Source organism: Akebia trifoliata, chromosome 1 (genome assembly GCF_017979445.1).
Source record: "Akebia trifoliata isolate Shusen 1 chromosome 1, ASM1797944v1, whole genome shotgun sequence".
In the NCBI taxonomy this organism is placed as follows: Eukaryota; Viridiplantae; Streptophyta; class Magnoliopsida; order Ranunculales; family Lardizabalaceae; genus Akebia; species Akebia trifoliata.
This window is the reverse complement of record NC_141375.1, coordinates 4,527,699-4,541,569: the sequence shown is the minus strand read 5'-3', so window position 1 is coordinate 4,541,569 and position 13,871 is coordinate 4,527,699. Positions and strand designations below refer to the sequence as shown.

The following is a 13,871-nucleotide window of genomic DNA, read 5'->3' as shown; positions in this document are numbered from 1 at the left end:
GAGTATTGTCATAATGATCTTGATCATGAAAACCATCATCAACATCATCATCATATTCAAGAGTTGAAGATGACTAGATTACATGGAAGAAAAATCAAGGTTTTTTAGATTATTTTCATTAGCCTATAAGAGAAAACCAAGGTCAAGAGGCAAGTCACTTAGTCACTATTTTGTAATAAAAAGAGGTACCACAAAATAGAAGGGAAAAAACAAAATATTTATTTATTTATTTATTAGTATTTTGTTTGTCACATTTACGTGTCCACACATTAGATACAATAAGGGCGAAGCTCGTTAGCAAGAGCGTGCCGCTAGTATCCCTCTAAAAGGAGTACTATTAGTAGGCGATGAATTCTCTCATGGATAAATGTGCCCAGTTAGCTAAGTTTGTAAACGCGTGTGGAGAGTTGATCCCATAACCTAAGTTCAAATCTCATTGAACCCACCGTCACATCACTACTAACAAGGATCAATCACCATCACCATCACTATGTAAATGAGGACAGAACAATTCAGTCCACAGATGTCACAGTCGAGTAGAATCGACATGTTCGATACACGAGGAATGTCAAAAAACAAAAAAGCCAAAACATATGAAAAATCATGTGGTTCAATCGATGTGAGCTATGTGACATTCAAACCAATTCATTTCAATAGCCGAAAGATCCCCCAATGATAGGGACTAAACTCACTTTCATCTCTAACCAAAAGCAACAAAACGCGTAGACCCAATGTGTTTTTTTTTCTTTAGTGCACAAAAAAAAAAAATCGAGATGCATTCAACTTACGTCTTGTTTGTGAACCTTGGAACAAAATATAGCCATGGAAAAAACAATTGTCCTCGTTCCTCGACCAGAGAAAAGAAAAAATATAGAATTGATAACATGGAAACACAAACATTTAGAGTATAAACTACCATAATCGGCAACTCATCAAGCCTTATATATATATATTGTACAGAGAACAACAACAATACTCTGCTATAATATGGGACTTGAAACTAGCCCATATAAAGAAATAGAGAAATACAAAGATGAATGGAGGCCAAAAAAAACATGCTGACAACCTTGAAACCTAAACAAAATAGGAGAAAAGAAAAGAACCGACGAAATTTACAAAGTGGGTATTAATTTTGCACAACTGAAGTTGAGTGCTTCTTCTGTAACTTCCCTCTCAACTGCCTGATCTTAGCATCTACCCTTGCCGTGAACCCTATCTTAGTCTCTTGCCTTGCTTTGGATCGTTCCCTCGTCCACATGTGTTGATCCTCCACGTCTTTCTTGTAGTATTTGATCTCTTGGATGACATGGTGGTCCATTGGGTTGAAGGCCCTTTGGAAAGATATGTGGACTAAATACGGGAGATTACACACGATGGTCACTAAAAGAATGGCACACCAGTAAATAGGTGCTGGGGCAAGGGCTTCGATGAGGAGATGATAGGCATAACCCGATGATGTAGTCATTCCATATAGTAGGAGGATGACGTACCAATTGCCAATGCTACCCCAGATGAAGAGGTGTTGGATCCATGTGAAATGACTCATGGTGAGGGCAATTTGGAGAGTTACAGCCCAAATGATGCAAGTGAACATGGTGGCCCCCAACGCGGCCATATCTATGCCATGGCCTTTGGAACTGAAGGCTTGGTCATAGAAGATGATTATGTTGAGTATGAAGATGCCTAGAGATGCATAAAGACCATTGGCCATCCACCCAAGTATCTTATACCAATCGAAGAACACATTTTTCGGTCCTTGTTGATATAGTGCCGGAAACTGTAATAGAGAACAGTTAATGGGTATGCATAAATAAAATAAATAGAAGGATGATCGAAACTATGGTTAAAAGTAAGGGTGCAACTTGGTTCGGATTGGGACCAAATCGGAACAGAATCGACATAGGTCAATTCCACTAAATAAGAACCAGAACCGAATCAAAACACCAATAGAACCGAACCAAACCAAACCAAACTGAAGTAAACTCAGTTTGGTTTGGTTCGGTTCAGTTTTGTGGTTTGCCAATATCCTATAACTTGTTTGGAAGCAATATATTTTTTAGTGAATAAATAAATAATAAATGTGAAATTTCATATAACAAGTCATTAATCTATCCATTAGAATAACAGTCACTAAATTATCCATAAAAAACAAAGTCCTTAATCTACGCCCTAAAACTCGTAAAATAATTCATAATAAATTAATATATATTTATTTATTATTTAAGGGTTCAGTTGTTGGTTTGGTTCTATACAAGCCTTGTATAGAACGGAACCAAATTGATCAGTTCTCCATTTTATTAAATCCAAAACTGAACTGCAACTTGTTCCAAGCAAACCAGCCCAAAGCTATTGGTTTTATTCAGTTCTCGGTTTGAACCGGACCAATTTGCATCCCTAGTTAAAAGTGGTATTACTGGGAACTAACCTGTAAGCAGACCTCAGACGAAACATCTTGCTCAAAAACTCCAAGCGAAATGACAGGCAAGGAAGTGAGAAGGACATTGAAAAGTAACATATACCAATCATCATACACTGACTGCCCCGAAAAGCCAGTAAATGCTTCGAAGTAGAAGAGAGTGAGACCAAATGCTATATTCTTGTAGAAGAAATAGCAGACCTGAAAGAAACCGAAGAAGTTCGAAAAGAATTAGTTAGAGGACATACATACACCCATATCATGTATATATGGAGACACTCTATGATTCTTACCATTTGGGCAATCCTCTTATAACACCAGTGTCCATGTACAACTAGAAGTCTCTCCAGGAACCGAAACTGGGAAATAGAGAAATCACTCGCCATTACTGCCTGCAAATAGCTGAAGATTTGTGAGCTCGATTGTAGTTTTTAGAAGCAATGCACTTGTTTAAGAGCAAAACAATTATACCCTTTTGACTTTGCACCATGGATACAACATTAAAGCCCCTGGGAGAGAGTTGGTCACAAATGGATGAAAGTTTAATCTTGCAGAAAAAAATTAATCATTTTTCGGAGGCGGGAGGAAGCTGAAAGGTTGAAGTGGTCTTAGAGTTTGCATAAATATGGTCTCAAAAATAAAAAGGGAAAATTACTTAATAGTCCATGGCGCTAACTTTTCTTTCAATTTAGTCCTTGATTTTTACGGGTTATCAAAATAGTCTATTTAGTAAATCCCTCTTTTCAAAATAGTCCTTGAACCTCACTCTAGACATTTCTCGCGATTGAAATGTCGAGATTACCCTAACCATTCAAACTCGGTATTTTTCGTCCAAAAATTTTAGATTTCCGGCATCCCGGTCGAGTTTTAGAGACTCCATTATGATGAAAAAGATTTGAGTAGGAAGAAGTCATGTTCAAGCATTTTAAAGATGTATGTTAAAAACAAGAGTTTTTCAATTGTTTTGCTTTATTTTTGCATGATTAAGGATGGTTCATTTGGTTTGAAATCATCTACACAAATCGTTATGTCAAGTTTTAAGTCGATCTTTCCATGTATTTTAATTGAAAAAATTCAAAAAATAAAAATAAAAATCAGGTAGGTTTACAGCGTCAAGGTTGACAATTATTTTTTTTAAATTATTGTCAACCTCAACTATAATTTAAAAAACAATTGTCAACCTTGACAATAAAAAAATTGGTGGAGGTCGACAATAATTACGAAAATTGGTGACATTGATAATAATTATAATAAAAAAAAAAAACGTCAACCACGACAAGAAAAATATTGAACTCAAAAATAAAAATTGTCAACCTCGATGTTGTAAAACCCACCCGTTTTCGCATTTCTGAGTTTTTCCAACTAAAATCATGGAAAGATCGACTTAAACTTGACATAGCATCTTGTAAAGATGATTTCAAACCAAAAGAACCATCAATGCTTGATTTTCATTCGAAAAGGAAGCAAAACAATTGAAAACACCCTAATTTTTTACATACATCTTTAAAATGCTTGAAAATGGCTTCTTCTTCCTTCTCAAATCCTATCATCGGAATGGAGTCTCCAAAACTTGATTGGGATGCTAGCAATCCAATCTTTTTGGACGAAAAATGGTGAGTTTGAATGGTTAGGGCAATTTCGACATTTCAATCGTGAGAAATGTCTAGAGTGGGGTTTAGGGACGATTTTGAAAAAAGGGATTTACTAAATGGACTATTTTGATAATACACAAAAGTCAAGAACTAAATTGAAAGAAAAGTTAGTGCCAGGAACTATTAAATCATTTTTCCATTTAAAAATCAATCAATAAGTCCAATCATGACATCAAATTTATAAAGTAAATGTTGTTTTTAACCAACAAACTACTCCAAAAGACCAATATGTTGGAGAGGGGAAGAACTATGAATATAAGAGGGTCACAAGGCTTACCTGGGGTATGAGTGTACAACACACCCAAGAGTGGAGGAAAATAAACACTCAACACTCTCCCTCACCCATAAGGGTGGAAAGAATCGAACCCATGACTTATACGAACTTAGTGCTCTAATACCATGTTAACCAACTAACTAACCCAAAAGACCAATCTATTGGAGAGGGGGAGAACTATGCATATAAGAGAGTCACAGGGCTTAATTCAGCATGAGAAAGCTTCAAATCGGGAGAACATCGGACAAATTAAAAATAAAAATAATTTTTTAAGTATAAAAATATGTATTTCATATAATAAATAATGAAATAACACTTAAAAAGTGCTAAAAATAAAAATAATCTATAATTTATTCAAAACCTCGTTGATTAAATCGCGATTAATCGTTATTTTTGGAAAAATCATGATTTAATCGCAGATTTTTGTGACTATACCCGAGAGTGGAGGAAAATATGCACTCAACAGTTGCTTCCTAATGGAGATTGGCTGACAAATGACCAAAGCAGACAAGTCACAGTATCACAAGTATAACCACAATAGATTCAATCGTGAAAGCAAATCAAAGCTACCGATTCTCAACAAACTTCGGCAATCATAGAAAATAAGTTTCCAAGCATAAGAAGAATGTTCAAATTTACAGAACAGCATGTCAAATATGTTACCAACCTGCATCCCTTCTACACCACTGATACCAACTCCAATGTCTGCCTCTTGAATCATACCGACGTCATTTGCACCATCACCGATTGCTAAAGTTGTTTTCTTAGTTCCTTCTTTTACTAACCTTGTTACCTATTACCAAATCCCAATGTAAGAAGGCACATTGAGATATTTCCTTAGTATAAAAATAAGAGAGATTCTATTGCCACACCAACTTTTGCTAACACCACTCCAATCCATATGTAAATCACCAAAGAATTAGCACACATTTGGGTGGCGATAGCAAAAGTTGGTGTGGCAATAAAAGCTCTAAAAAATGAACTCCATTATTTTATTTATTTAAAAAAAGAAGAAGCCTACCAGTGCTTTCTGCTTCGGAGAGACCCGGCAACATATGACAGATGCACAATCAACCGCTAAACTCAAGAATTGATGCTTCATATCAGCCTCTAAAGCATAAGCTAGAGTTGTCCCATCGATAACTAAGGCAAAAGCCGCATGAGGGTCCTTTTCAAGCTTGACCATTTGAGAGGAATTGGTGATTTGCATCAAAATGTTTTCTTTCACAGCCTGATCCAAAAATCAAATAAAGAAACAAAAGTCAAGCATGAAATAAATTTCCCTCACTTCTCTTTTCTTTCTATTTCTTCATGAATGCGTGTGAGTATATTTATTAGTTTGTTCGTCCAAAGAAATTGAAAATGATCCTAAGTCATTGAAACAATTCATACCTTGTGTGCATCTTGGGCTAACAAATCTGTAGCCATTGTTGTTATACAGATCTGTTTCATGCCTTGCCGAAGTAGACTGCACGCGTATCTGGCATCACATAAGCAGAATTTTCCACTTTTAGTGACATAGATAGCTAGTTATAGAGCTATAACCTTCCAAAAGATTAATTTGATGGATTAAATTAATGTTTTTGCAATTCGAAAGAGACAAACCCTATATTGATCGCAGTTTCCATCTTGTCCCCTGTCAGCACCCAGATCTTGAGACCAGCTTGAGCTAGTGTATCAATACATTGAGGCACCTAAAAAAAACAAAAAGAGAAATGAGCAACACAAGACAAAAGATCCGAAAGTAGGGCTAGCAATGAGTCGGGTGTGGGTCGGATGAAACAAATATCTGTGTCCTTATCCAACTCTTTATCCGGTTTTTACCCACTTTTGCTAAGGATATCCATATCTGACTATTTATCCAAAATCTTAATGGATACCCATGTCCGACTTGTGCCCAAATTTCAAACAGTGTCCAAGTCGGATATATATACCTCTATTGGTTATGTCTTCTATTCTTGTATGTGGAGGGTTGTCGTGGATTCAACCCGGATCTTTTGAGATCCGTTAACGACCCGCATGACCCGTTTAATTGGTAATGTGTGGGCCCATTTGGTTTGGTTTTGGATCCGAACCGTTTAACCTCTTTGTAACCCTAAGTATATAAAGGGTAAGAGATGAAACCCTAATGAGGGGAGAGAAATATACGAGAGACAGAGAGAAATTGTAACCGTGTTCTTCTTTGGTTAATATAGTAAAATCGCCGTTTTCGCCCGTGGACGTAGGTCGATTCTTTGACCGAACCACGTATATTTTGTGTCATGTGAGATTCTTGTGTTCTTGCTTAATTCATACTTCGGATCATAGGGTTTAGTCTAACAACCTCATTATGAAAATGATGGACGAACCTCAATTTTGAGTTACACATATAGCTTATTGTGAATTTGCCATATTAAACTCGGATAAGCAGATATTTGGATTGGATAGAATGCATATCCATAATAGAATCTAAAATAATTACGGATAAATTTACCTGAATTCTTAATCGGAAAAAAAAATATCTCTACCCATACCCAAATAACTCAGGTTGGATGAATCAGTAAGTTGATATTATCCGACCCATTGCCAACCCTAACCGAAAAAACCTACGTCAATTACGGAGTTACAGTAATAGAAGAACTTACCCCTTTCTGTAGTTTGTCCTCCACGGCAGTTGCACCAACAAGAATTAAATCCTTTTCCATTATATCCGATACTCGTTCAAGCAAAGCATCTCTTTCAGCCCCTATAGTAGTCTTTGCTTTTTGAAATTCAGTATTCCAAGCAAGATACTCAGACTCTTCAAGTTTCTTATATGCAAGTGCCAATGTTCGTAAGCCTGCTTCTCCATATTCATTCAGATGCCTATTTGTGTCATCCAAATGCATTTTTCCATTTTTCGATAACCGCTCAAATATGACGCTGCATTTTTAAAGCGACAAAATTACGTCTGAGTTCATGAATCAGAATACATGATCGTCTTTAAGATGATCCAGAATATTCCAAATAACATCAACGAATTGAAATAGAACAATGGGAATTTATATATTTTAAAAGAACTACTTCCACTCTGAGATGTTTCAACTCTGACTATTGTCAAATTTTAGAGGCAATGAATAATAACAGTCTGTTTATCCATATATTTACAAGTGTGTGCACGTGCACGTGCGCACGCACGTGGAAATAAAATTGTAGAGTAGCTCACATTTGTTGTATAAATGTCTTGTATTCCATTGGGGGTACATTGAGCTTCCGGGGTGAAGGGGGCAGTGCCCCATTCCCACCCAAGGGCTTGGGGAGGGTGTCCCCAGCTCAAATTTTTTAGGGTTATGAAAAAGACAATTATGTCATATTTTCTTAATGATTTTCTATTTCTTGGGGTTTCTGTTTTTGGGAAATCGACGTGTTTTTCAGTACTCCCAGTTTCTTTAAATAGAGATCTCTAGGGTTGTAAAACATAAAAGAAAATAGTGATTGTTTTTATTCTGATCTGTGGACGTAGGCACACTGCCAAACCATGCAAAGCCTTGTGTTTTTGTGTGCGATCTTTGTTCTCTTTGTTGCTTTGGTTTTTTCACAACATTTCACCAAGACAGGCTTTCAATAAATAAAAGAAATATCAAACACCCCAAGCCATTTGTTGAAGAGAATTGGAGATTTTTTTATAGGTACTTATAAACAGAAAGAGGTGCCATGTCGTTAACTCAGTGCCATGTCATTAATTCATTAAATAGCCTCCAGTTCACACACACACACAGAGAGAGAGGGAGAGAGAGAGAGAGAGGTATGATGAATCAGACCTGTCTGCACCTTTGCACAGAAGAAGAATCTGTCCATCCTCATCCCGCACAATTACGGACATTCTCTTTCTTTTGCTAGTGAAATTTAATAGATTCAAAATTTTGTACTCCCTGGACATATTTCAGAAAATACATAAGATACCAACGAGAAACAAACATAAACCTATGCCAAATTAAGTAAATTTGTTCGAATCCTAACCTTTCAATCGGACGTCCAGAAGAAGGATATCTTTCTCGAATAAAAACACTTGATTGTGTTCTTTTACAAAACTCCAAACCAAACTCTCTTGCTGCAACAAGAAAAGCTCCTTCATCCGGTGATTCCGCTTCATAGTTGAAACTCCCCGTTTCCTCATTTGGCTCGGGAATAGCTGTCTGACAAAGTGCAAGTATCCGAAAGAATAACAAGATAGTATCCGCATTAGGCTCCTTTAACCAATTTCCATCCATGAGCCGGCTATCCTCAAAGCTAAATCCCTTTATAGAAGGTCTATGTTCCTTTACATTCTTAGGAGTAACAACCGTCTCCATTTCAATCTCCGACGCCTCAGAATCACTTCCTCTACTCTCCCACGATTTTCGCAACCTACTGATGTGCAATGGGACAGTATTAATTTCCGCGTCCTGCCCATTATGATCAATAGCCATCTGCTTCGCCGCGGCAATTTCAACTTCACTAGAACCTACACCATAGGGTACGCCGGAAATGGAACACTTCAAGAAATCCATTTGATTGCATGTAAGGGTACCTGTTTTATCTGAGAGGATTGTTTCTACTTGACCAAGCTCCTCATTCAAGTTCGATGTTCGTGCTTGTGCAGGATTCCCCGTCTCTTCATCATACATGTGTAAGTCCTGGTTGATGAACATTGCTTGCAAGACCTTCACAACCTCGATGGAAACATATAGTGAGATGGGAATTAAATACCCATATAGGATAAGGGCCGTGGCCAAATGGAAAATGCCTGACAAGGCCGGCTTTTTTGGATCATACAAGTTTGTGGTATCATTAGGTTCCATGAACCACCATTCAGGCATTCCATACTTTATCTTTATCGCGAAGCCTACAGAGCTATCAACGATATCAAAACAAGAAGGGAAAAAAGGAGGTAGATGATACGGTCCATTTTCTTTTCAATTGTGCTCCTTTTGGATGACGATTGCGTTGAGTTTTGCATGACTTTACTATCATGTCCAGTATATATTACCACTCCATACACATAAGCCGTGTTCCTGAGCTTTGAATCTCTAAGGAGAATCTGATTGGGATCCAAAGAATAGATTTGACGGTCATACTCAAAATTTCCTACAAAAGTATAGAGATCAGGGTTTGGGTCTTCATCTGATTGTTCCCGTGAAATCCTTGAAAGATGCATCATCATCCAAGGGCAAGGTTACCTCTAAAGATCTCTTGACCTTCAAGTTCGTCTCACCGTCCAAATTCATAGTCTCCACATAGCAAATCCCATCGTCGTAGCTTGACGACATCAGAAGCAAGTCCGCGGGAAAAAATTGATCCTTCTCCACTTTCACAACATCTCCCACTCGAATCTTCTGCCACGTTTTGTAGTCAAATACTCCTTCTCCTTTATGGAAACTAATCTTTCGGCCGTTAACTTTCACATCCTGCATAAATCTACGCCAATCTTCCAAAGCTTCCTTAGCCATACTTAGACCAACGACAAATACCAAAGGTGCAATCATACTCAATGGGCTGAACGGGGTGACGGGTGTGAGAGATAAAATTGCAGTCATGAGGAAGTACAAATTGGCTACCCTTCGAAACTGCTCGAAAATCGCCTTTGGAAGAAATGTGATGGCATTGTATTTTGTGGTAGATATATAATTCGAAGGGTATTTCAGAGGATACTTCTGATGGAGACGAGGCTGGTTACAATAGACAACCCGAGAGAAACCAGGGCTTTGGAGGGAATGCTGATCTTCAGATGGTAAGGCATTATCACGAAAGCACGAGAAACTGTAAAGGTGGCTCAATCCAAGCTTCCGCCTTACCGTTCCCCCCGTCATCTTTAGTGCTTTAGCTGAGACTACCTATCAACACCTACGTACCCATCTGAAAATAAGAAGAAGTTCACGTTAAACATCGGAGAAACCAGAAGAGCATCCCTGTCAAGAGTAAATTGTCGGCCCGAATAAATAATTATTTGCGGCACATAGGCTCAACCCATTGCAGCAAAAAATAATCAAATGCTATCAATCAAAATTACTCGAAAAGCCCTAAAGAAGTTCTTAATTGGCGTCATCAATAAAATTAATCCATGAATTTATTAGCAAGAATAGAAGGAATCTATTAAGTTTTTAAAGTTCAAGCAGAAGTTTCCATTTTTAGCTCAAAAGCATAGAATTTTAGAAAGAAATAAAAATAATCAAACTTTATAGATCAAAGTTGCACAAAAATCTCTCAAGAAGTTCTTAATTGAAGTCATGGTTGGAAAATTCAACATTCACATTCTAATTAATTCTTGAGTCCATGAATTTCTGAGCAAAAATTGAAAGAATTTACAAAGATTTCAAATTTCAAACATAAGTTTCCACCTTTAACCCAAAAACACAAATTTTCTCAAAAATAAAAATAATAAATAAGTCAAGGTTCCAACTTTCTCTCTAGATCTGAAATCCCTGAAAAGAACTCAAACAAAAAATGAAATGGGTATCATAATTCCCAGCTAAAAACACAAACCCATACCTTATTTCTTCACTTACATCTTCCAATTTCAGGAATCAACCTCACAAAATCATACAAATTCTTTTTTTTTTTTTATTATGATTTTTTTTTCAAAAGAGCAAGAACCCAAGAATCTCCAGCTGATACTGTAAGATAGAATCTCCAAAAACCTTAAAATTCAAACCAACACACATTCCCTACAACCAATCAACGAAATCCACAGAAAATAAGCAAGAACTTCCAGAAATAGATCCAACTAAGAACAAGTAACTAAGGAAAAAAAGTGGGGAAATAAAAAAGCTTACCAGGAATGAGTGAGAAAAAAAAAATCCTTTATTAAAACCCCATCACAATTAAAGCTCTCCAAACCAGATTTACACCTTCAAGATCACTGTGTGTTTAAGAGAGAGAGAAACAGAATAGAGTTTTAATGGAGCTTCTTCGCGTGCAAGCAGGATTTCCCGGTGTGTCGTCTGTACTGAATTTAAAATATATTTTTTATAATAATTTTTTTTTTTTAATTTTGTTTCAAATATTTTATTATTTTCTTGACTTTCTAATAAGGTGAGCTGGCAAAAGTCAGTAAACTCCAATTGAAGGAACAAGTCTTTTTTTTTTTATCTTTGGCCAATGGTAGGCCCTACAGAGTTCATAGTGTTACTTCTTTAAAAGAAAAACATCGAATGCTATTCGAACAATAACTGATACAACTAATTTAATCAGAACCGTTGACATGACATGGCCCATCCGATGATATTCATTGATTGGAAAAATAACGGCTATGATTGTTGTTTTATTTATTTACAAGAACATCTGTATGGATGTGGGTCCCATGTTGTTTGTATTAATTGTTACGGGAATATAGGGTTATAAAATGAGGAAGATTACTATTTGATGATTTGATGCGATCTTCTCACATCGAAAAATGCTATGAGAGGCTCTTATAAATGGACATGTTTACATTTGGAATAATTTGCTATTCCCATTATTACATTAAAAAAAGCGTTTGGAGGCCCTAAACAGAGTCAAACATTTTTTAAAATAGGAGTTAGAGACTTTAAAATGGGCTGATTTTTGTGAGGATGATCTCTATGGTAAAGAGATCATCCTCATAAAAACTCAACTCATTCCAAAACTTCTAACCCTAATTTACAAGTTGAAAAATCATGAACCATCCGATTTTTATAAACCACTTTTAAAGAGGTTAGAAGTTTTGGAATGGGCAGATTTTTTGTGAAAATGATCTCCTCATCATAGAAATCATCCTCACAAAAAATCAACTCATTCCGAAGCCTCTAACCCATACATTAAAAAAATGTTTAGCACAATGTTTGACTCTCTTTAGGGCCTCCAAATGCAACCCTTACATAAATTTGATGCATCATGTGACAAGCCCTAAACATCAATTCACACTAGTGATGACAACAGGTTTGGTTTGGGTTGGGTTTAACTAAACACAATCTCAACCCTAATTATAATTGATTACCCCGAATCTAACTCAGGTTTGATTTTTTTGACCCATCTCTACCCCTAATAATTTTTTCAAGCCTTGTCCTTTTTCAATGTTAATTCATCATGTCTACTAAACTAAATAACAATTCTTGATAATAATAGAGAGATAGAGATAGAAACAGAGAGAATATCAAGACGATGCAAGACGAATTGGAGAGGTGGGGCAAACTTGTCATTCGTAGTTTGCCTACTAAGAGTGTTGAAGGATCATAATTTGTAGTAGATATACCTAGACACATAAGACTTAAATCAGTTAAACAATGATAAATGCGTCTCATAATCCCTCCACTATCAATTACTAAGAAATTTAGATTAAAGATTAACCAATTTTTTTTTTTTATCAAATCTAATCAATATAAATCACTAATAAAGTTAGGTTTTTTTTATTTTTATGAACAAGTCCCTAAAACAAGATTGTCAACGGAAGTCTTCAGACAGTCTTAGAAGAGTCCTAACCCTCCTCCATCTCATTATCGGGTTCAAATTGACTAAGCCCCAACCCAACCCTAATGTGTTTGGGTCTTATTTGGGTTGGTTTAAGGATTTAAATAAATAAATAAATTCATCTTTCAAAATTATTTCGAACCATTGGATGTTATTTTTCATTAAGATAATAGTCCAATATTCAATAATCCAAACTTGGATTAAATTAGCTGGAAATTTATTTAACCTCAAGGCCCTAAACAAAATTAATGGGCCCATTAAGTTGTCTTATAATAAAGCATTTTAAAAGAAATAATATCAAACTTGATGTCAAAGACCACAACAAAGACATGTTTGTCTATGTATAACGCATTTCATATATAATGTTTGATGCGACGACTTGGCATCAAAATCAGAGACTTGTTGCAAAACGTGTAAATGTCTGTCAAAATTGACGATTCAGGCAACATTCCACCACTAGCGTTGGCTACAACGACTCTTACAAATGTTGACAATTCGGTCAACGTTGCATCTTCCTTTGTAAATCAATTGAACCTTCTGATTGGTCAGCAAGAGATGATAATCATTGACTCAGTAAAAAAATGTACGATAAGTTGACGATCTTGATTGGGTTATTGATGATCAACAAGTCTACTATACAAATATTTTGTTTGTATGAGAGTTGCATTGGATTAGTTATTTTATAACATTTATTTTCTTTATTGGTGGGTTCAAGTCTTCAAGGAAGATTCGAACCTTAGTCGGCCAATCGTTTTTTATTTGAATGGGTTTTTGTATTTTGTGTAAATGCTGTTGGCCAACCACCATTATCACCCTCAACTATCATGATACCTCTACGTCTTATACATCTACATACACACTCATGAACTCTTGTCGCTTCAAATTTTGAAGCAGACAGGCTGCTTCAAATTTTGAAGGAACCCTCCTCGTTACAAGACATGTGGCGTTTTGAATTTATTTCATGCCCTTATCTTTTCATCAAAATTTGAAATATCTCCTTGAAAATACTATGTGTAAGCTAATGAAGAGGATTCCTTCAAAATTTTGAAGCGAGCAGCTTGTTTCAAAGTTTTTTCCCATGAATTGACTCAATTTTGGGTACTGTTAA

At 36.2% G+C, this 13,871-nt stretch overlaps 1 pseudogene across 1 annotated transcript; it reads right to left on the bottom strand.

Annotated features, from left to right (window-relative positions):
- Positions 1–899: 899 nt before the first annotated feature.
- On the bottom strand, positions 900–11,271 carry LOC147410478 (putative phospholipid-transporting ATPase 4; annotated as a pseudogene). The gene is made up of 11 exons (XR_015176751.1): positions 11,113–11,271; positions 8,321–10,195; positions 8,122–8,232; positions 6,967–7,243; positions 5,948–6,036; positions 5,735–5,822; positions 5,364–5,573; positions 5,010–5,135; positions 2,710–2,808; positions 2,426–2,617; positions 900–1,777 (listed from the first exon to the last, which is right to left on the bottom strand). The product of XR_015176751.1 is annotated as a putative phospholipid-transporting ATPase 4 (transcript).
- Positions 11,272–13,871: the final 2,600 nt, after the last annotated feature.